This window comes from Gopherus flavomarginatus, chromosome 4, assembly GCF_025201925.1.
Source record: "Gopherus flavomarginatus isolate rGopFla2 chromosome 4, rGopFla2.mat.asm, whole genome shotgun sequence".
Classification (NCBI taxonomy): Eukaryota; Metazoa; Chordata; order Testudines; family Testudinidae; genus Gopherus; species Gopherus flavomarginatus.
The window spans coordinates 89,839,030-89,860,853 of NC_066620.1; the positions used below are offsets into that span (position 1 = coordinate 89,839,030).

Genomic DNA, 21,824 nt, shown 5'->3' on the forward strand with positions numbered 1-21,824 from the left:
GCTCCATAGAAGAGTTAATTTTTTTTATATATTGATTTGACTTCACCTCTCTTGTCCTGCCCCAACCTCAGTCCCTCACTTCTGGCCCAGTAAAGGATAAGAGTAATGGGAAAGCAGTACACTCTGGACCTGGGGATGACAGAGCATCTGCTGTCACTCTGGAACAACTGCATCCCACCCCTTCCCATACCTCTGGCTAATCTTTAGGGAGACATGGCTTGAATCACAACATCTGGACCTGAACATTTTAAAGGCCAGGGCTGTGTGGATCTGGATTTTTGATTCAGGCCCATCTCTTCATTTGGAGCTGCATTTAATTTTCTCTGGATGAAGCTGCTTTTAGCCTTCCTTTGTAGAAAGGTCACCTTCTAAAGGATGTAATAGTGGGAGCAACAAAGAAAGATGTGGAACCCAGAGATGCATGTCAAAGATGTTTCCTGTTAAAATATCCTTGAGGCTGTCCAATACGTTCGTTTTGCATGTGAACCCATTCAGTGGAACAGTTCTGGCTGACAAATGGGTACAGATTTGTTAGGGTAATATATTAATTCCATTCCCCTCTGGAAACTTCTTCTGTTTGGTGCATTTTCTTGGCCTCACCTTTTCAGGGTTGGCCTGCACTACTTCAGGGGAAAAACCTGTCAGTTAGGGCAGCTCTTGTGACACCTGATCTTTTTCATGGCTTACTTTCACAACATTTTTCTGACATGCTACAGCAGTTTATGGAATCTTCCATCATGTTCTGCTTCAGTTTTCCTTCCGACCGTGATTCTCTAAAAATACCTGCCATCTAGCTCTTCAAAACAACTACTGTTGTTGTACCACAAAGAACCACATTATGCCAATTGTAGGTCAAAGGATGCCCTCAAGAAAAGGAATGCTTGCTTGAATAAGAGAATACGTACCTTTGTGCTTCACTTCTTTACTGGTGTTTGGTTAAAAAGCGGAAGATAAGGCTAAGCAATTACAGCATTTACCTTTGAAACACTTTACAAACAATCCTCACCTCAGCTGAAAGAAAACTGAGGCACAGGGGTTAATGATACTGGAAACTTGTGTGATCAAACATTTTGCATCTGTTACAAGTTTGTTAATAGTCCATTCTGTAGTATGGTAGTACATGCTGAGGCAAATATACCCACATGAATCTAACAATAAGGTTCAGTTTTTCATAAATTTTATACCTAGAGTAGACAGTCACTTCTCCTTGACTATTTTATTATACCAAACTCTGCTTACGCAGTCTGGCACTTTCATGTATTTTTAACTCTGCACTTATTTGTCTTTGGTATAGATTTTATCTGTGTATTTCCTGGGCTCTATTAATAGCTGAAGTAATAAAATCTGCAAATTTGTGTTCCAGTGTCTAGTTATCAAAAGTATTCACATCATAATTGCATTAGTTTAATTGGCTCTGAAAAGACTTTTCTTTTTATTAAAGTTAAATCAATTTCTCCAAGTAAATGCCTCCTTACTCTTTGTAGATCACAGTTTACTCTCTGCTTTTTGAGTCAGACAGCAGACCACATTTAAAGCAGTGGCTCAAAAAGCACACCTTGGTGACATTATTCTGTTGTCTTGGATTCCTTCTAAATGAAACAAAATACTTTGTATAGGGCATGTTCTTTTGTGGAAGGTAGTAGGACTCAGGTTTTTCTCCTCACTGGAGAATATTTACTGTTCTTGTGCACCAGGAGCACAAAGAGATTAGAGCATGTGTCCCCAGGGTGCTTCATTTCTTGTGTGGCTAATTACAGGAGTATTTCATCAGCTCCTTTGGGGTGATACAGAGTTAAAAACTGGCTGAACTTTTGTGATGTTAAGATTGTTTCTTGTTAGCTACAGCTTTGTTTGGCAATGAATTTATTCTTCGTACCATATTATGGTATGAAGGTGGGCACAACATGCTTACTCTAGACAAACTATTATTCAGGTCCCAACCTCTCTCCTTAGGCCAAGATTTTCAAAAGTGAATACTGACTTTGGGAGAGAACCACCACTTCCTTTTCTGTTCCCTCTTTCCTCCAACAATTGAACCCTGATCAGACCCTTTTAGGTCTCAGAGCTGAGCAAAATTTTGAATGTCCATCTCTCAGGAAATTCTGATCTTTCTAAATTTGTTTCCCTTCTGAATCAGGACTAAAAGTCTGAATATCAATTTTTCACAGAAGAGAAAATTTCAATTCAGAAATGTCAAAACATTTCACTTTGACAGTTTGGATTGAACTGAAATGTTTTGACATACTTGAACTGAGAAGTTTCATTTTGGTATATTGAACCAAATTTACACATTTCACTTCATTTTGAGTCAGTTAAATGTTAAAATGCATCTGCCTATGGTGCTATGCTGCCACATTCTTCTCTATGGGTTATCTGGACTGACTAAATCTTTTATAATGCATGGTGGATATGTGACTCCCATGATGCACCACATGGCTCAGTCAGAGTAGATCATGGTTCATCAAGGAAGATGTAGTCTGACCAAGGAGCCCAACCAGTAAGAGAGAATGGGGACATGATACATCTGAACTACAACACCCATGAGACTCACACGTTACACAGATGCAGTTTAATGTCAAACTGACCTGAAACAAAATATTTTTTTCTTGACAGAAAAAAAAATCTGTAACATTAAAAAACTTTCCACTAATAGGCTCATGTAGTGTGGCTTTGCCACAGCGCGTGCCTTAGCGGGGCTGTGGGGTATCCCACCGCCTCGCTCTAGTCCGCTGGCAGTCCGGGCTCTGCGGCAGTGTGGGACAGCAGGCACACAATCAGGGGCTCAGACTTTTAAGCAGGGAGGCTGAGCCAATAGTTCAGATAGCTGCCCAGGCCCTAAATCAGGGTGGGGCAGCAAGCAAACAGTCAGGGACTCAGGCCTTTCAGCGGGGGCTGAGTCAATAGTCAGTTAGCAGGAGGTCCTAGCCTCTCCAGGCCAGGGAAAAGGGGGAGTCTGCCACCCAAGGAGTGGGTGGCAGGGGGGACGCAGGCCCTCCCACTCCACTGCTTCCCAGCCCGGGGCCCTAGCAGCAGCAGCAACTCGCTGCTGTCAGTGGGGATCCTGGCCGCAACACACTGACATAGGTTCTGGCAGTGTTGCAGCCAGACTGGGGTCGGCTGCCCCCGGGCTACTTCCGCACTCCTCCTCGTAGGGTACCTGAGTCGTCGTAGCATCGGCGGCGGTCTTGAACACCATCGGTTCCTCTGGGTAAGTAGTGGATGGCAGGCTCAGCTGCTTCTCGGGGTAGCTGGCAAGAGGCAGGCTCAGCTGCTTCTCGGGGTAGCTGGCAAGAGGCAGGCTCGGCCAGTCCTCCTCGGGGTAGTGAGCGAGAGGTAGGCTTGGCCAGCCTGGTGCAACGTCAGGCCGGCCGTGGCCTTCTGCTGTCTCCCCAGAGGCAGCTCGGTCGCAGATGTCTGGCCTCTCTGGCGTCTGGTTCCCAACTGAGCTCTGCTGGTGAGCTTTTATACTTCCAGGTCTGCGCCGTGACCTCTGAGGGGCAGGCAGGACCCAGTGACTCCGCCCACGCTGGTGTTAGGGGAGGTTTGTCCCTCAGTGGGGCTGTGGGGTATCCCACTGCCTCGCTACAGCTACCCTTGGTGGAGTTCCAGTGCCCCCTAGAGCTCTGTTCCTCCTATCTGGTCTTTTGGTTTCATACATCTGATTGGGAGGAAAAAATAGTGGTACACTCCCTAGCATCATCCATTTGTGGCATCAAAATTATTAGTATTCATTATTGGTATTCCCTTAGCACCTCGGAGCCCCCATCCTGGGCCAGGACCCTTTTATGCAAAGCACAGTACAAACCCAGAACAACAAGGACAAAACTCTCTTGAAGCCAGTAGGACGAATTAGGATTTATACAAATGAACCTACAGCAGAACTGAATCCATCAACTGTAATTGTGTGTACTGAGGTAGGTCCTTTTGGAAAATTTGGCCCTGGAGTTTCTACAGCCGTCTTTAATTAAGCATTTTTTAGTCCACTGCTGAATGAAGATTTTCTCCACGAAGCACCACTTTTTTTGAGCTCATGCCATTTCCATCTAAGCAATTCCTATCTGCTTTGTCATTTCATCTTTCTATTAGTTCATGAACAGCCTCTGCATTGATTCCAATCCTGGGGACACCATTCAAAAACTTTCTCAGACATCTTTCATCTGGCTGTCTCACAATGTGGACAGCCAACTACCACTTCCTTTTCTTTGCATAAATGACATCTATCTTTGTTAGTTGCTAAATGCATGCATTGGGTCTCCTGTCCTACAGCATGATTGCCTGCTCCATTCTCTTTGGCATTTCTTCAAGCCCTTCTCTATTTTCTTAATCAGTGTTCAAGTTTCAGCACCATAGATGATGAGAGGCAGAATGCAATTGCTGTACAACTTCAGACAAGTGACATCCATCCTGTAAGAAATGGTTTTAATCTGCTATATGCCACTGGTTTTCTTTTTTCTCATCTTGGTCACTGTCTTTGTGTAACATTTGACCCAGATTAACAGTCTTCCACTTCAGTTGTATAACTTTGAATCTTATCCACCAGTACATTTGACATGACTTTTGTCATCTTGTGATTTGTGTTCAGACAGTTTTTCTGCTTGCCTCACTGAGTCCATGTAGCATATGTGACAAAGTTCCTCCTCTACCTTGGTGGGTCCTGTGCTTATTGGCAGATTTGCTCACCTCAGTGATCTTCCCCACAGTCTGGATCAACTCCTCCTGTGTCTGATCAGGAGTTGGGAGGTTTGGGGAGAACCCGGGCCCGCCCTCTACTCCGGGTTCCAGCCCAGGGCCCTGTGGATTGCAGCTGTCTATAGTGCCTCTTGTAACAGCTGCATGACAGTTACAACTCCCTGGGCTACTTCCTCATGGCCTCCTCCAAACACCTTCTTTATCCTCACCACAGGACCTTCCTCCTGGTGTCTGATAACACTTGTACTCCATAGTCCTCCAGCAGCACAGCCTCTCACTCTCAGCTCCTTGTGCCTCTTGCTCCCAGCTCCTCACACACACTTCCTCTCCTCTAGCTCCTTCCCATCTGACTGGAGAGAGCTTCTTTTAAAACCCAGGTGCCCTGATTAGCCTGCCTTGATTGGCTGCAGGTGTTCTAATCAGCCTGTCTGCCTTAATTGGTTCTAGCAGGTTCCTGATTACTCCAGTGCAGCCCTGCCCTAGTCACTCAGGGAACAGAAAACTACTCAGCCAGTGACTAGTATATTTGCCCTCTATCAGACTCCTGTACCACATTGGCCTGGGTCTGTCACACATAGTAATAACATACTACACATGTAATAGTTTCACAGTTCGATACACCCCATCATTCCCTCAGTGCTAATGCTGCCTTTGTAAATTCCGAAACTGAAAAATTTGCAAACATTTTCTCTGGATTCGTAAGAATTTCAAAACTCACGAGATTAGGGTAACTCTTTATTACCTATTTATAGTGCTGACATACAAGTCACACATTTAGGAATACAAGTCTGATAAAGACAGGAGCTTGCAGTGCCCATCTAAAAATCTTAGAAATAGTTAAGAGACTTAAAAGATAAATAAACTAGAACAACAATAATACACATACAAATTACTGAAATGCAGTAAAACCAGTTGGTCTCGAAGGTAGCATAAACCATATCCTTTATTCTTCTCACTCAAGAAACCTCTCAGTTTGAATATAACTCTCAACTTGTTGATTTAGATGGTCTGTACTGAAACACGTCTTTCAGGTTGGCCTTTTCATATAAATAGAACATTCTATCAAAAGCATCAGAAATAAATGTAGTAGGCAGTGCAGTTAAAGTTAAGAAAGTACTGTAAAACTGTATGAACTCTATCCTCAAAATCAGTCTGAGCTGCTTTCAGCATCACCCCTCCAAAGAGGAAGGATGACAAAGCATGGTGATAAAAGCCAGCAATAGAGGGTCCGATACAAACCTTGTTGACATCATTGGGTGTTTCTCTTGCCCAGGTCCAAGGAATAGATCTCTTTGGAGGTGTGTGAAGGTAAGGGCATTTGCTTTGGGGGCTAAGATGCAAAGGTGGAACAGGAAGACAGGAATTAAAATTCTTTACTTATAGCACTTTATACAATCTTGAAATCATTTGGGGAAAGACTAATTTGTAGGGAGGGTAGCCATGTGTTTGATATGACAACTCAAACATATTAGAGGATACTGAAAGCTATAACTAGGCTGGGAGAGGTAAAGAGAAGGGGAAACTAAGAAGGATGTGTGTCAGACAGACTGAATGGATGAAAAAGTCAGGGCAGGGAGAAAGCGCTCTTTAGAAACGTAATGCTGTTACTTTACTACCACTAATCCAAGACATATCTTCTTAGCATAATTTATTGTGATTGTATGGCTAGATATGCTATGTAGGCTGTTTATTTTGTTTGATTTTCTCTCTTCTTTTTAAATTTGTCTTTAATTAAACTATTTTAGTCTTAGGTTGGACGGAAGTAAAACCATGGCATGGCATGGCATTGATGAAAAACTGTCCTGTTTAAACAGTTTTCTACCAGCTTTACTTTTGATCTCTTGTAAGAGGCAGATGGGGAGAAAAGAGTATCTTTCCTGGAGCAAGTCCTTAAGTTTCACCAAGATACTAGCTGTGGCCCATATCAGCGTTTTATCATTGTTGTGAAACAAACATCCAGAATACTGAATAATTGCACATACCTTCAAAGGAAGGAGAGGGAGAGAAAAGGAAATGGGTTACTTTGCAGATGAAGAGAAATTATTAGTAGGTTGACATTATCTCTAACAGTTATTTTAAGATTATAGTCACAATAAAATGGTTTTGTTATCAGTTTTTCCAGTTATAAAAACTGATATACTAATATACCATTTGAAAATGGTTTCATTACAGAAGCATAGTGCAGGTCTTCATCTTGAAATATATCTACTCCCACAAATTCTCACCACACAATAGTTTTTCCTCTGATCAGAGCTAGATAGCGTTGTCCTAGATCTTGCTCCATCCCACTTTAAAAATAAATAAATGTAGCAGTAGCCCTAAGACCAAGAGTCTTTTCTGTCCACTTTCAAAGAAAATAAAGCCAATTTTTGTTACTATAATGTTGTGTTCTTTCTCATCTCATCCTTCAGAATTATCATTTGTTGCTGTCATTTTTCCATAGCTTAATATTTTTTCATTACACTGTACAATTGTCATGTCATGCAATCTATCATAATAAGATTGCTACCAGTCTTTTACAGTGGTTAAGTTGTGTTTCTGAGACAATTTTTGTGGTTCTTCTCAGGCCATTTTTAACATCTTTAGAGAACGAACCCACAGAAGCTAAATAATTGATTTAATTAAAATCACTTTGCAAGCTCTCTCTTTTCTCCATGGAATATTTTCTCTTCCAAAACCCTTTGCTGTGGATTTCTCAGGTGCTTTCAGGATTTCAGTGTGCCAGATTTCACTGACCTTTCAAAACTCTGTCTTGCTTAACATTTACAATTTATTTTAGAAATAGACAAGCCATAGAAATTGGATTTGAATCTGGATTTTGAATACCAGGAAGTTGTGTGACATGTTCTTTCTTATTTTGGCTTTGGCCCATTATTATGAGGGATTAACTGCAAATTTCAGATTTGTGTCAAGGTTCAGATTTTGAAATCCTCCGCACCAGATTCTGGGAGTGTTTGTTTGGAAGCAGGGTTTTGAGTTGGGGCCATCTGACTAACTTCTAAATAAAGATAATAGAGTGATAATGCTTTGAAATAAAGAACTCATTTTGGATTTGTAGCTTATCTGCAAGATGTATGGTCTCTGTCTTCTTTTCAGTTTTGGAAAGAGATGTGTATACCATCTACCCTGTCTGGAGAGTAGGATAGACTGTGTTTTAAAATGTGACATGTTGATATGTCATGTGATGAGTCATATCTGCCTTTGTGCACCATGCCATGATTCAGTCAGGTGTGACATGACTAGAAATATATCACAAGAAGATACAGCGACCTAAACAACTCATTTCAGTCTTGTGAGGTTGGTGGCACAACTTTTGGCCTGCAGAGTAATTTTCAAAACTCATTCTTCGAAAAATTGAGGTTTTCAGGCCAAAATATTTAGGAAAGCAAGAGGAGTTCCCAATACCATTGATCATCCTGTGCTATATGCAGCACACGTGTTTCCTGAATTATTTAGAAGGTATCATTACTGACCTGAAACAAGGCACGCCAGAGTCAAATAGTGTCAATGGAAATATGTCGAATTACATCAGTTGAAAATCTGGGCTATAATCTTTATTGTTCTCCATTTACCTATAATTTGACAGAAGTACAAGGCTATTCCTTGCTAACTAGAATACCAGTGTAGACACTTGTGCCATATTTGTGTGGCAGGCAGATGCAGCAACAATAGCCCTCTGTTGTTGATGGCACTCTCTGACAGGAGTCGGCCTTTCTTTTTATTCTCTACTTTCCATTCTGCCATGACTGGTACTAGAGCCTTTTTTATCTAGGGCAAAAATGTGTAGCAAAAAGAATCCAGAAAATGGTTTCTAAAAAAAGTCCTTCTTGCTATTCCAAGCTAATTTATTGCAACAAAAAATGCCCAGACAAAGGCAGAATTTTCTGCTCAACGTACTTGCCCCTTACCATTTGCTCAAATGGAGGGGCCTTATAGGTCCAGATAATGAGAATGCATTTACCCATGAGGAAATGGCAGAGACAAATGCTTCAGATCCCTGCTTTTTGCCTAGATTTTTCCTTAGATGGATGATGATTTTAAATTCATAGTAAGCAGAACCTCTCTGGAGGCTTAAACAAAATTTGTTGCTCAGTTCTGAAAGTCAATGAAACAGTCTTGCAAGACACAGGAGCTTCCCAAAGAATCATCCGCGCTCCCCAAAGAATAACCAAATACCAAGGGAGAGCATACACTGTACTCCAGTTCTAAGTAGTTAGCAGGAGAGGAAGAAATAGTTGAATTTCCCTTAAATTAGGACACCTATCAGAAATTATTTTCCCCAGCAAGGGAAATTGCCAATGTCTGTCTCTTATCAGAAAAAGGTACAGAAGAGTGGGTGGGTAGCAGGAAGACATTTCTAGTTCATGAAACATTAATAGAGACTATTTATCTAGATTCTTAAGATATCTGGATTCTGTGGCCTGATTTTTCACTGTTACACCTTGTATAGTCACATGTGCTAAGTGAGTGTAAAACTCTAGCATTTGATTTAGATAGCATTTTACACTCATGTTGCATGCACTTCTCTCAGGTGTAAATGAAAACGTGAAGCAAAGAAGTGGAGAATCGTGCCCCAAGCATTGACTTGCCAGAGTCACCTCCTTAATGATGTAGAATTGCAAATATTAGCCTTAATGTATTGCAAAGGAAAGGTAGCTACTCAAGCAGACCTGGAAGAGAGAGAGTAGTTACAAAAACAACCCTCCTCCACAAATAAAACACTAACAAACCTGCAACTAAAATCTTTTTTTTTTCTCTGCAAATAGCTTTCTAAAAGCTCTTGTGGTAAATAGACTTTGCATTTATCAAATGGTACAAAAGCTCTGTGAGACATCTGAGGATTGTAGGAAAGAGCAGAAATTGAAAAAGAAAATGAATGGGAAGTCTATGAATATGTCTACACTGCAATGTAAGCACAGGATCAGACTTAGGCTTGAGTCCAAACTTCCCTTTTGTCTACACCCAAATCTTGCAGACTTGGGCCTGGATCTGGGACCCTGCAGGTGTGGAGGGTTTGAGCCCAAGTCAAACCCAGACCCAGGGTTTGAGTCCTATTGCTTTTCACTGTAGACACAACCCACTCCTGACTTGGGTCCTGGGAACCCACCAAAGGTACCCCACAATCCCATGGGCCAACTTCCTTTGTCCTCTCTATCCCAAGAATCTCCAGTCAACTCCAGGGAAACGAAAGCACATTATCCAAGGCAGGTGTTTTCTGTCAGTCCGCCCAAGTGAGGGACTCCACAATTTTGCCAAACGTTAACAATTATTAGTATTAATTACTGCACCTCAGACTCTACTTGGTTCATGACAGATTTCTGCCTTGAAAAGCTCAGAATCTAATTTCAGCTTTGTGGCAAAGAAAGGGATCAGAGAACAGTAGGGAGAAGTAAGGGAAGGAAGAACAAGGTTACAGTAGTAGGATTATGCAGTTACTCAGCAAAGGCTGAACACTGGAGAACAAGATTTTTTTTTAATGATTGTTTTTACCACTTTGGTTTAAAATAAATGCAATGTAAATGAACACTTTTGACTATTGCGAAACCGCAAAAGAGGCTACTGAGGAAGAAGCTGAATGAGAAACTAATTCCCAAGGTTGGCTATGTCCATCTGTACTGGTGAACCCAGATGATCAATGGACACTGTTCATCTCCAAGTCACTAAAGCCGCCATTCCTGTACTGGAAGAATTGAAAAGGGAGGGCATTCTCTGTGCTTCATGTGGATCTGGTCAAAAATGATGAATTGTTTTTTGTGAAAACATTTTTTTAAAGTTCACAAAAATATTCTGCAAAAATGTAACCAAAATCGTGATTAAATCAAACGTTCACTTATATACACCATGACTGAAGTAACTGAAGCAGGGGAGCAAGGGAATTACTCAGTGTTCATAATGGAAAATGTGGTAGCAAGTTATCAGAATTTTCTTGGCTTTCCCATAAGACATCAACAATTTTGATGCTTGTTTCTGCTACTGACACAGTGTATACACAACATCTTGGGTCTTTGCTGAAATCTTTTTAAGCAGTAGCACCATTCCTGAGCCATCACATGAAACCTCTTATTTCCCCATCTACTGCTTATCCAGACTTCAGTGTTCACCATTGTTAATGTATCTTATGGGGCAATATTAGTAGACCAGAGAAGACATACTATATATTTAATTCCCTGTGAAAATGTCACTGTTGCAATCAATGGTGCTGGTATGAAAAAGCCCGTTGGTTCTGTCTCGTAGCATAGCAAAATCTTGAGGTATTCCCTATATAGACCTGCCTCGGGAAGTGCTTAAGTGTTGTGGTTTGCAATGATATTCATGGCATCATAATCCTAATTCACATTGGGATGGAGCAAGTATTGTTTGCTAAACCTCACTGCTAATACTGAAGGGCACAGTATGATGCCAGGACAGTCAGTCTCTCCTATCGTATTTCTAACCCAAAGTAATATTTAAAATATGCCTTGTGAAAATGATTCATGCTGTAACTCCCATCATAGTACTTTTCTCTGTACACTCAAGAGCAGGCTTTATCAAAGTGTAGTCATTATTTCCCATTATCAGCTAGGACACAAGGTGACAAAACTACTCAGCCTGCTCCCATGCTGAAATGAGAACCACTGAGAGCCAGTTTCCTGAGCCCAACCAAAGTGGCATGGAGAGTCAATACTAATATATATCTGAACTGGTGACTGTGTGTGTGTGTTTGTGTATGAAAGGAACTTTTCAATGCAATGAGCATCCTTAGAAGAAACACGGAAACAGAATGACAGATGTTCCTCTCAAGCAGCTGTTGAAACTGGCAGGGTTAGCTTTGCAACCAGTTTAATGGACAGTTAGTGAAGGAAGCAAAATGCAAACAGTCTGATGAATAAAATATGTCTGAGCCCAAATCTTGGCTGCAGTTTCCATGGCAACAAGGAGCATAGCAGCTGAGCAAACTGGCTGCACACCAGGCCAACCAATCATGGTTCAGCCTTGTACACCGGCAAAGGGGATGAGAGGGCCCCCCCTCCAGTATCATGAGGCAGCAGGTGCTTCTTGTGGCAGGACAGAGAGCTCATGCAAATCAGTCCATATCAACAAAACAAGAAAGGAGAAAAGTGGGGTGAGGAATCAAGAGAAAATCCCAAAGCCATGAAGCAGAAGGAAGAGCTCCCAAAAGAAAGGTTGAGGTAGAGGAGATGAGATGAGGACACCAGTGATGGGTCCCCTCCAGAAGTGATGTGTGAGAGGGAGGAAAAGATGAAGAGGACGGGGCAGGATTAATGGACTCCTAGTAAGCAGGAGTGAGCAGGTGACAGTGGGAGCCACCAGCAGGGTGGCTGGGGTGTAGAAGACTCCTGAGGTAGTGGAGAGGGTGGTCTGTTTTACTGAGGTGAGTGAAAACAGGCATGGGAGCAAGCCCTTCTAAATAGTGTAGGAGGGAAGAATCCCTTAGACTAGGTGATTTGGTGCCTATACATCCATCAATATGCCCTTGACATGGCATTAACCAGGATGATGCCCAAATACTGTGCATACAGAGTAGAAATAAAGTGGATCGAATGCCATTTTCACTACTGTTTACTGTTCAGTACTGCCAGCCTGCGTCATTCCAAAAGCCTATATAAATGAATATTTTAAATAAGTTTAGCCTAGAATCCTACAAGCCGATTTGAGAACCAGCATTTACAGATGGGTGATTTTTAAATACCTTGTGATATACTGTGATTGGGGAAAAAAGGGTCTAAATATCTTGAAGCTCAAGATTGAAATGAGGTTTCATTATGGAAAAGGGATCATATGACAAAGTTTATTGCTATTGGTGGTGGTGAAGTCGTCATAAATAGCAAAGTGGAAACACCCATGTAAGTTCTACATCAAGCTGTGTTCAGGAATAATAGCAAGAGTAATGTGTGATGTAATAAAATTATCCATTCTGGACACTCATTTTATTTGGAGTGTCTTTGTGGAAGTGAACCTTCAGTAACCAGTGAAAAACTGCTACTGGTCCTGCTTTGCAAATAGTCAGAAATACAAACTGGAAATGACCCATAGCTAGACATAGTTACTGGAGGTCAGCAGAGTGGTAATGTTTCACATTAACTGAATTGAACAGAGTGAAGAGCACAAAAGCACGTATAATCCTTTAATTCTTTTTAAATCCAGACTAATCTGTATGATTGTGGATAATCCTTTGAAACTGCACCAAAATCAGCCCATAGAGCATTGTCAGAAGCATGACATTTGGCCTTGAAACATCACTCTTACCCTGCTACCCCTTCCATGAATAATATGGCACCTCTGTTCCTCCTCTTGACCCAAAAACTGAAGTTCTTTATTTCAGCAGCTTCATGATCATCAGGCCTCAATTTTCTCTCCCCACCCCTCTGTTTCTCATGTCCCAATTTGCAACTGTAAAAATACCTAAAATCTCCTGGTTATTAACAGTGACATTTTAGAACTTTCACTGTTCCCTTTTTTAAGTGCTTAAAAGAAAAATAAATTAAAGTGAAGTGTAATTGTGTATAGCCAAGAAATTGAGACTGTAAATTTCCCAAGAGGAACTGTAACTCTGACCACTTGTAAAAATGCATTGCAGTAGGGCTTTTGTTATCTGATAACATAAATCAATGGTTTTCAAACTATTGTACTGGTGACCCCCTGCCCATAGCAAGCCTCTGAGTGAGACAACCCCCCCCATTAATTAAAAACACGTGTTTATATATTTAACACCATTATGAATGCTGGAGGCAAAGTGGGGTTTCGGGTGGGTGCTGACAGCTTGCGACCCCCCATGTAATAACCTCACAATCCCCTAAGGGGTCCCGACCCGCAGTTTGAGAACCCCTGACATAAATGGAGTGAAGTGGTCCATCTACAGCTAAAGAAGATTGCCCTTCGTACCTTTGAAAATTTTCCCCTTTCATTTTCTCCAGTAAAGAGTAGATACTTCATATAACTTTTAAAAGGCCTTTGAAATATAACGAAAACTTGTTCTCTGTCTTAAAGAGTAGAGCATAAAGGCTTGCATGCTAATATTTAGTAACTCATGAACACAATGGAAACAAGGAAAATCTTCTGGCCTGCAATGGAAGATTAAATTAATGTTCACTTTCATGCATACCACAACCATCTAAACAGTGACCTGGGTTGATTACTTCATGCTATATTTCCTCTACCCCAATATGCAGGATGGTCTAGGTTAACAATGCTCCTATCTACTAAAAAGACCAATTACTCTGGGAAATGGCATGAGGCCTTCATTTAGAAATATTCCAAAACTCAAGAATGCAAACTAATATCTAGCTAAGTATCCATGGGGCAGCCATGTTAGTCTGTATCCACAAAAACAATGAGGAGTTCAAGGGCACCTTAAAGACTAACAGATTTATTTGGGCATAAGCTTTCTTGGATTAAAAACCCCACTATCTAGCTAGAGACAACTAACTAGAAAGATGCTCAAGAGCCTCAAGAACAAGAATGATTTTCAGGTCACATGGCCATGTTGTCCCTCCTTTATTGGTCTCCTCATTTAATATTAAGTGAGCGCCATTTTCAAAATCTGGATATGTATTTTGGAAAAAGAAAACTGTAGTTTGTGGGGTGTTTGGATCTAGGATTCTTGTTCGGGTCCATTTCTATAAAATATATGATTTACAAAGCAAAAAGAGTTATCTTTTAAACTAACACTCAAACGCATCATTAATTTTTATTTGTAATTGAAAATCACCTGTGTTTACAGTTTAGCTTTCAAACCTTTATTTTAGTCTTTGTAGCTTTAATTTCTTTGCAAATAGCTCCTTCCAAGCATCAGCGGTATTATCCCTACAACGGGTTCAAGCAGGCAGACAGATGGTGTGCGGTTTAATCCACCTCATTGCTTCATCAACAGTAGGGCCAGACATGAATGATGTAGCCAGCTTCAAAAAAGCTGCACTGATGCTATGATAAAGCAATGTAGCATTTCCTCTATTTCTTACAAATGTCCTTATTCACTGGAAGGTGACAGATGGAGCATTTGAAATCCTTACATAAATTTTTCAAATGTAAATGATCCCTTACTCCATTTGCACTGCGAGAGATTCGCTAAGTTCTATCCATCATTTATTAGATATTTCGAGCCAGAGTTGAGAATTATGTTGCATTTTATAAAAAGACTGGCTGGATAAGAAGCGCCTGACAGCAAATGATGATTCTTATTTTGGGAAGTTTAGGAAGGGCAATACAAGCAAGCATTAGTTTTTTTTTTTTGTTTTTTTAACATTAATGGCTCCATGCAGGCAACAGAACCACATGGCTCTGGGGTCTTGGTTTTTGGCAAGTATCTGTTAGAACAGTGAGCTGGTTACTCTCTCAGCATCTGCTCCGTTCTTAATCTTGGCCACTTTCTGATAGTTTCCTGAGCCACTTATCAAAAGCTATTAGGAGAGCTTATGCCAAATTTATAAAATTAGGGAAGAAAATAAGACTTAATCTACCCATTAGATTTCTACAAGGGGGACTTCCTTGATACTCCTCCCCCGCAAGGAGTTATCAGCAAGGATAGAACCTGGGACATTCAGCACCAAAATGGAGTACTTGAGCTGAAAGAGTAATAGCTCTGCAACTGTTGCTGATAGGTTGTTGTCTTCCGAGTCAGTGCTACAGGCAGACCTGATCACTTCACCAGAGAGTTAAACTGACGTGACTTTTATCCTTTTTCTGTAAACTGAATATTGATGTCCTACAGAATCTGGAGAGCATTTAGAGCAGTTCTACAGTCCATACTCAGGCAAAGCTCCCAGCAACATTTATAAGGAACTGCAGAATTTAACACTGAGTCCAAACGGGCTGTCAGGGCCAAGAGACTGGGCTGTTTCATCAACTGAGAATGAATGTGATTCTTCTCTTATCTAAATGGCATCCACTAGATTTCTTGCTGTAGTTGTTAGAACTATTGTACCAATACTGTATTCTATTACATTTCATTTATATTGTATAATCCGTTTTCCTGCCCCTTTCTTTTGCTCACCAGGCAAACATGTCTTGTTTTTATGAGATAAATCAGTGGTTCCCAAAAATAGTCCATCAAGCATTTGTTGCTGCTCCTTGGGAAGCTGGCTGGTGCCCTGAAGCTAACTTTCCTTGTTTCCACTTGCTAAGTCTCACTGAAACAGCTAACAATGAATCGAATCCGTTCCTAGTATTACTTTCCCATAATAGCAATTGCTGTAGTTGCCTCAAGAATATTGTGCAATCACAAAGGGTGGGCAGTGTCCCCTGCAATTGTGGTGAGGCATGGATATAGCCACAAAGTAATCTCACTAAGATTTAGTCCATGCTCTGAAAAAGTTTTGACAATTTTTTTTTATTTGTAACTTTTTTCAACAAATTGGCTTCTTTTGAAAAATGTCTGTCTGACTTTGATTTTTTTTAAAAGTGAAAAAACATTTTTGGGAGGCTTTGAAAACAAAATTGGTTTCCCATGTAATGTTCCCCCATTTCACCTGCCACTTATCTTCTTAGCCCTACCTCCCTTTTTTCCCAATGGAAAATGGTAACAGAAGAAAAGGAGGAAAAGAGAAATGGGGTGAGGGGAGACAAAAATTGCAACCAAAAAACTTTCAGTATTTAAAATCTAAAATCTTTTCTTTTTTCATTAAAAATAAGAAAAAATCAAAAAAATTTCTGAAAAACATTTATCCTTTTTGACCAGCTCTAGAAATAGATAAAAGTACTGGATGATCAAAAAATAGTGATACATTTTCCCAGCATGAGTTTCCCTAACATGATTTCTTCCTTTCTGTGTTACAAGAACTGGTTCCATTGTGATGGTACGTACAGAGTGTGAAAAACAGTATATTGCCACCTTCTGCAAGATCTTGCATCCTGTCTGTGACTTCAATCATGAGAGGAACCAAAGCCTTAATGTTGTTCTGTGTGGGTGGAAGGGGATGCCTGTGGTGATCCTGTTGCAGGTTCTAGGCCCAAGAAAGCACAGAAACTGAAATAAGTTATCCAACTGAATTTTGAGCAATAATTTGTATGTCTGAGAGGATGGTGAAGCATCAAAGTCATAGTAGGTCTCCAAACAGCTAGTGAGAAACCCTCTTAATTCTGTTCTTAACATAAAAAAAAAACAAAACCTCCCTTCCTTTTCACATCTCTATCTCACCTACCAAAGCCTTTAAAAGTAAAACTTACATAAAGTTTCAGTTATGTCTCAGACTCATGGATTTCAAGGTCAGAAGGGACCATTTTGATCATCTAGTTTGATGAATAAATCTTTCCCAAAATAATTCCTAGAGTACATTCTTTAGATAAATGTCCAATCTTGATTTAAAAATTGCCAATGATAGAGACTCTACTGGGACCTTGGTAAATTGTTCCAATGATTAATTACCTTCACTGTTAAAAATGTACGCCTTATTTCCTGTCTGAATTTGTCCAGCCATTGGATAGTGTTGTACCTTTCCTCTGCCATATTGAAGATCCCATTAAAAAATATTTGTTCCCCATGTTTGTAATTCTAGACTGTGATCAAGTTAATCTTCTATTTTATTAAGACAAATAGGTTCAGGGAGCATAATTTATCATTATAAGACATTTTCTGATCCTTTAATCATCCTCATGGCTCTTCTCTGAACCTTCTCCAATTTATCAACATCCTTCTTGAACTGCGGACACCAGAATTAATCTCAGTATTCCAGTAACAGTCAATAATCCTTTGTTTGATGCAGCTAAGCAGTCTCTCAGTGGTTTTCCAAAACTCACTTCACTCTTTGCCATTCGTAAAAATAGTCACTCTGTCCATTATTGTAACGTCCTATTTTTATCCCTTTCTTGTATTATTGAAAATTCTTGAAAATAAACATAAAATCTCCCTGAGCATAGGTTTGTATTCTCCTGTAAATGACTGTGCTTTTGTGGTGTCAGTGATCAAGCTTGCCAAGAACATTACTGAACTGATGTGATAATGTAGTTGTTTTACCTGTTTGATGAAGACCAATATTGTACTGTAGACATCCAGGAATCAAATTAGCCATTCGATACAGTAGCATGTAAAATGAGTACACAAAGGTAGTCTGTGTTTTGACTCTTGTTCTCCATTTTGGTGGTCTTGAAAATTGGTCTTACAGAATTGTTGAGATACTAGTCTAAACATCTCTTGCTCTCATGCTTATAATGAGACATAGTAGAAGAGTTTAGTCCCCTACATAGTTAGAAGTTCTAACCATGTTGTTTCACAGAAACTCACAAACAATGGTTTCTTACAGCCAAATCAAAGTCTATGTCTGTGCAATTTTTTTTCTTTCTTTCAATTTTTAGAATGATTCCCTTCCAGAGTTACGTGCATTTTTCAAATGGTTCAGGGACAGTCTCCAGGGCGCATGCATCAGCATTTTCTATGCTCTGAGAATGGAAAAAAGCCATAGTACTTGATGGAACTCTACCTTGGTCAATTATTCAATAATAGTTTCATCTCTGTGCTTTTGCACACTCAGACTTACAGAACTCTCCTTTGTGGAATGGAGTAGTCCCACTGGTTTGAATGCGACTACTTGCAGTGCATTAAGATAAGCATATGAATAAAAGTCTTTGCAGGATAAGAGACTTGGTTTGTATATATCCATAGTAATGTTCTTACTCCAAGTAAGAAAATACATATTCCAAATTAGGTAATGTACATTTGGCAACCTAAGTTACCCTGGTAGTTTCAATTCAGCATGGCATTGTTCAGCCACTGAACTATTGCATGGGATTGCTGTGTGCTGTCAAGCAGCAGCAACTTTCCACACAAAAATGACTGCATTTCAGTGGTGAGTGAACTACTTCCTGTATATATAATCCTCAGCTAGAACTACTTCCTGTATATATAATCCTCAGCTCGTTCAAGTCAATGGAGTTATGCTGATTTATAGCCGCTAAAGTTCTGAGCCATAGTTTGTAGCATTCTGTGGGATTCATTTGGATGAAAGACTCTCTAAAAATGTAATATTAATATCTAGGTCTTATATTTGGCTGTGTTGGCTAGGTAAACTGAAATTTAATTGGAATTAATAGCCAGTCAACGGAAAAGGCAACTTTTGAAAAAGTAACCATGTGCTCCAAATAGTAGTTAAAGTAACTAGGAATATGAGCTAGATGCATGAAATAGGCCAATATTTATTCTGCATTCTCTTAGTGTGATAACATCTTTGTTTACTGGGGCTAGTCACCACACTTTGACTATCACTACATGATAGCATGCAAATAATTCATCTATAAAGATGCAGCTCATTTGTTGATCTTTCATTAGAAATATGCTTTAAACCATGTGCCCACCACAAGTCTCAGCCATAATTTATTTCCAGGAGCAAACTTGACAGCAGGATACATTTATAATGTCAAGCACTTGATAAACTGATTTAAATACCTAAGGAAATCATCAGCTTGTCACTGAAAACACCTTACCATATTGTTGATGTATGTTTGAATTGGAGGCTGTCATCTTGCTATATACAGAAAAAAATATTGTCATCTTAGTGAGACATTCTTTTGTTACAGCGTTCAGCTTTAAGTTTTTTGTATGCTCCTTATTTCTTTTTTTTTCAAGCCTCGGGGGTTTGATGGCAGTTACAATAGTGAGGCCATGGTGCCCAGTATGTGGTAGTGCAAGCCCTCACAGAAGCTATTACTTACTTATGCCAATGTAGTTTTATAGGACTGAGTACTGGGAACGAGGCTTGCACCTTGCATTGCTCGCTTTCTGCTCTTCAGAAAGTGCCCTTCCTCTAGAGAGTGAACTCTTACTTTCTGTTTCTGAGGGCTGGTCTACACTGGGGGGGGATCGATCTAAGATATGCAACTTCAGCTACATGAATAGCGTAGCTGAAGTCGAAGTATCTTAGATCAAGTTACCTACCGTCCTTACGGTGCGGGATCGACGTTCGCGGCTCCCTATGTCGACTCTGCTACCGCTGTTTGCGTTGGTGGAGTTCCGGAGTCGACAGGAGCGCAGTCGGGGATCGATATATCGCATCTAGATGAGACGCGATATATCGATCCCCGAGAAATCGATTGCTACCTGCCGATACGGCCGGTAGTGAAGACGTACCCTTAGCTAAACTCAATGCATTGGTTCACCGCTGCAGAGACATTGACAGCCCTTGATGTCTGATTTTATATTTACATTCTGCTTAATCTCATCTCCCAAGAGTTCATCAATCTTTGTCAGTAATGGGGCTTGCACTTTTGTCTTTGTTTACTTGGAATGCATCGAAAACAAGTTGATGGCTCTTTTTTATGAGTTATTCTACAAAAAAATGAAGTGTCTTTGAGAAAAGTTCCATGCTAGTGAAAAGCTGGACGAACACTCCGGTGAATACAAAAGTTGACTCATGTCAACAGTGTTGCCTTTGAGAAGAAAACTGCAAACCATACTTCATAGTGAATTGATTTCAAATATTTGAAGTTGTAGCAGCACAATGGCTTTGGGGAAAGAAGTGTGTGTAACCATCATCAATTGAGTCTAGAAAACTGTGGACTTTTTCTTGTTCTTTTTCTGAGTCTTTCAAATTTCTGTTACTGAAACAGAGATGACAAACAGTGAATGCCCCACCACAATTGTAAGTATTCAGTAATCCCATCAGTTACTTAAGAACCAATGTTCTGACAGATTTTATAGCCACTTTCGCAATTCTATTACAAATTCTCTTTGTGAAATCTATCTGCGCAGTCTGTTAGCTTGGGATCTCTTAATTATTGTGTGCATTTTAGGACATATAGTTACAATGGACTATCCAGATTTACAACAGTGTAACTAAGTTCAGATTTGAGCTCTTCGTCTGGGTTTTATGTATCTATAAGCATTCGTGTCATTTTCTTCACTCCAAAATGAAGTATCAGAGGGGTAGCCATGTTAGTCTGGATCTGTAAAAGCAGCAAAGAATCCTGTGGCACCTTATAGACTAATAGACGTTTTGGAGCATGAGCTTTTATGGGTGAATACCCACTTAGTCAGATGCATGTAGTGGAAGTTTCCAGGGGCAGGTATATATATGCAAGCAAGCTAGAGATAACGAGGTTAGTTCAATCAGGAAGGATGAGGCCCTGTTCTAGTAGTTGAGGTGTGAAAACCAAGGGAGGAAAAACTGGTTTTGTAGTTGGCAAGCCATTCACAGTCTTTGTTTAATCCTGAGTTGATGGTGTCAAATTTGCAGATGAACTGAAGCTCAGCAGTTTCTCTTTGAAGTCTTGTCCTGAAGTTTTTTTGCTGCAGGATGGCCACATTAAGGTGTGCTATAGTGTGGCCAGGGAGGTTGAAGTGTTCTCCTACAGGTTTTTTAATATTGCCATTCCTAATATCTGATTTGTGTCCATTTATCCTTTTCCGTAGCGACTGTCCAGTTTGGCCGATGTACATAGCAGAGGGGCATTGCTGGCATATGATGGCGTATATTACATTGGTGGACGTGCAGGTGAATGAACCGGTGATGGTGTGGCTGATCTGGTTAGGTCCTGTGATGGTGTCGCTGGTGTAGATATGTGGGTAGAGTTGGCATCGAGGTTTGTTGCATGGATTGGTTCCTGAGCTAGAGTTACTATGGTGCAGTGTGCAGTTACTGGTGAGAATATGTTTCAGGTTGGCAGGTTGTCTGTGAGCGACGATTGGCCTGCCACCCAAGGCCTGTGAAAGTGTGGGATCATTGTCCAGGATGGACTGTAGATCCCTGATGATGCGTTGGAGGGGTTTTAGCTGGGGACTGTATGTGATGGCCAGTGGAGTCCTGTTGGTTTCTTTCTTGGGTTTGTCTTGCAGTAGGAGGCTTCTGGGTATACGTCTGACTCTGTTGATCTGTTTCCTTATTTCCTTATGCGGGTATTGTAGTTTTGAGAATGCTTGGTGGAGATTTTGTAGGTGTTGGTCTCTGTCTGAGGGGTTAGAGCAGATGCGGTTGCACTTCAGTGCTTGGCTGTAGACAATGGATCGTGTGGTGTGCCCGGGATGGAAGCTGGAGGCATGAAGGTAGGCATAGCGGTCGGTAGGTTTTCGGTAGAGGATGGTGTTAATGTGACCATCACTTATTTGCACCATGGTGTCTAGGAAGTGGACCTCCCATGTAGATTGGTCCAGGCTGAGGTTGATGGTGGGGTGGAAGCTGTTGAAATCGTGGTGGAATTTTTCCAGAGTCTCC

The 21,824-nt window shown here is 40.6% G+C and overlaps 1 protein-coding gene across 4 annotated transcripts in view; it reads left to right on the forward strand.

The window, feature by feature from the left end:
• RPS6KA2 (ribosomal protein S6 kinase A2) overlaps positions 1 to 21,824 on the forward strand; it is a 463,478-nt gene that overhangs the window by 81,922 nt on the left and 359,732 nt on the right. Inside the window, exon 1 of one of the 4 annotated variants that reach the window (XM_050949060.1) lies at positions 11,980 to 12,061. The exons of the other annotated variants lie outside the window; for them this stretch is intronic. The gene's annotated coding sequence lies outside the window, so the exon portion shown is untranslated. Of the gene's footprint in view, positions 1 to 11,979; positions 12,062 to 21,824 lie in introns of those variants that run through there. 4 annotated transcript variants of the gene reach the window in all.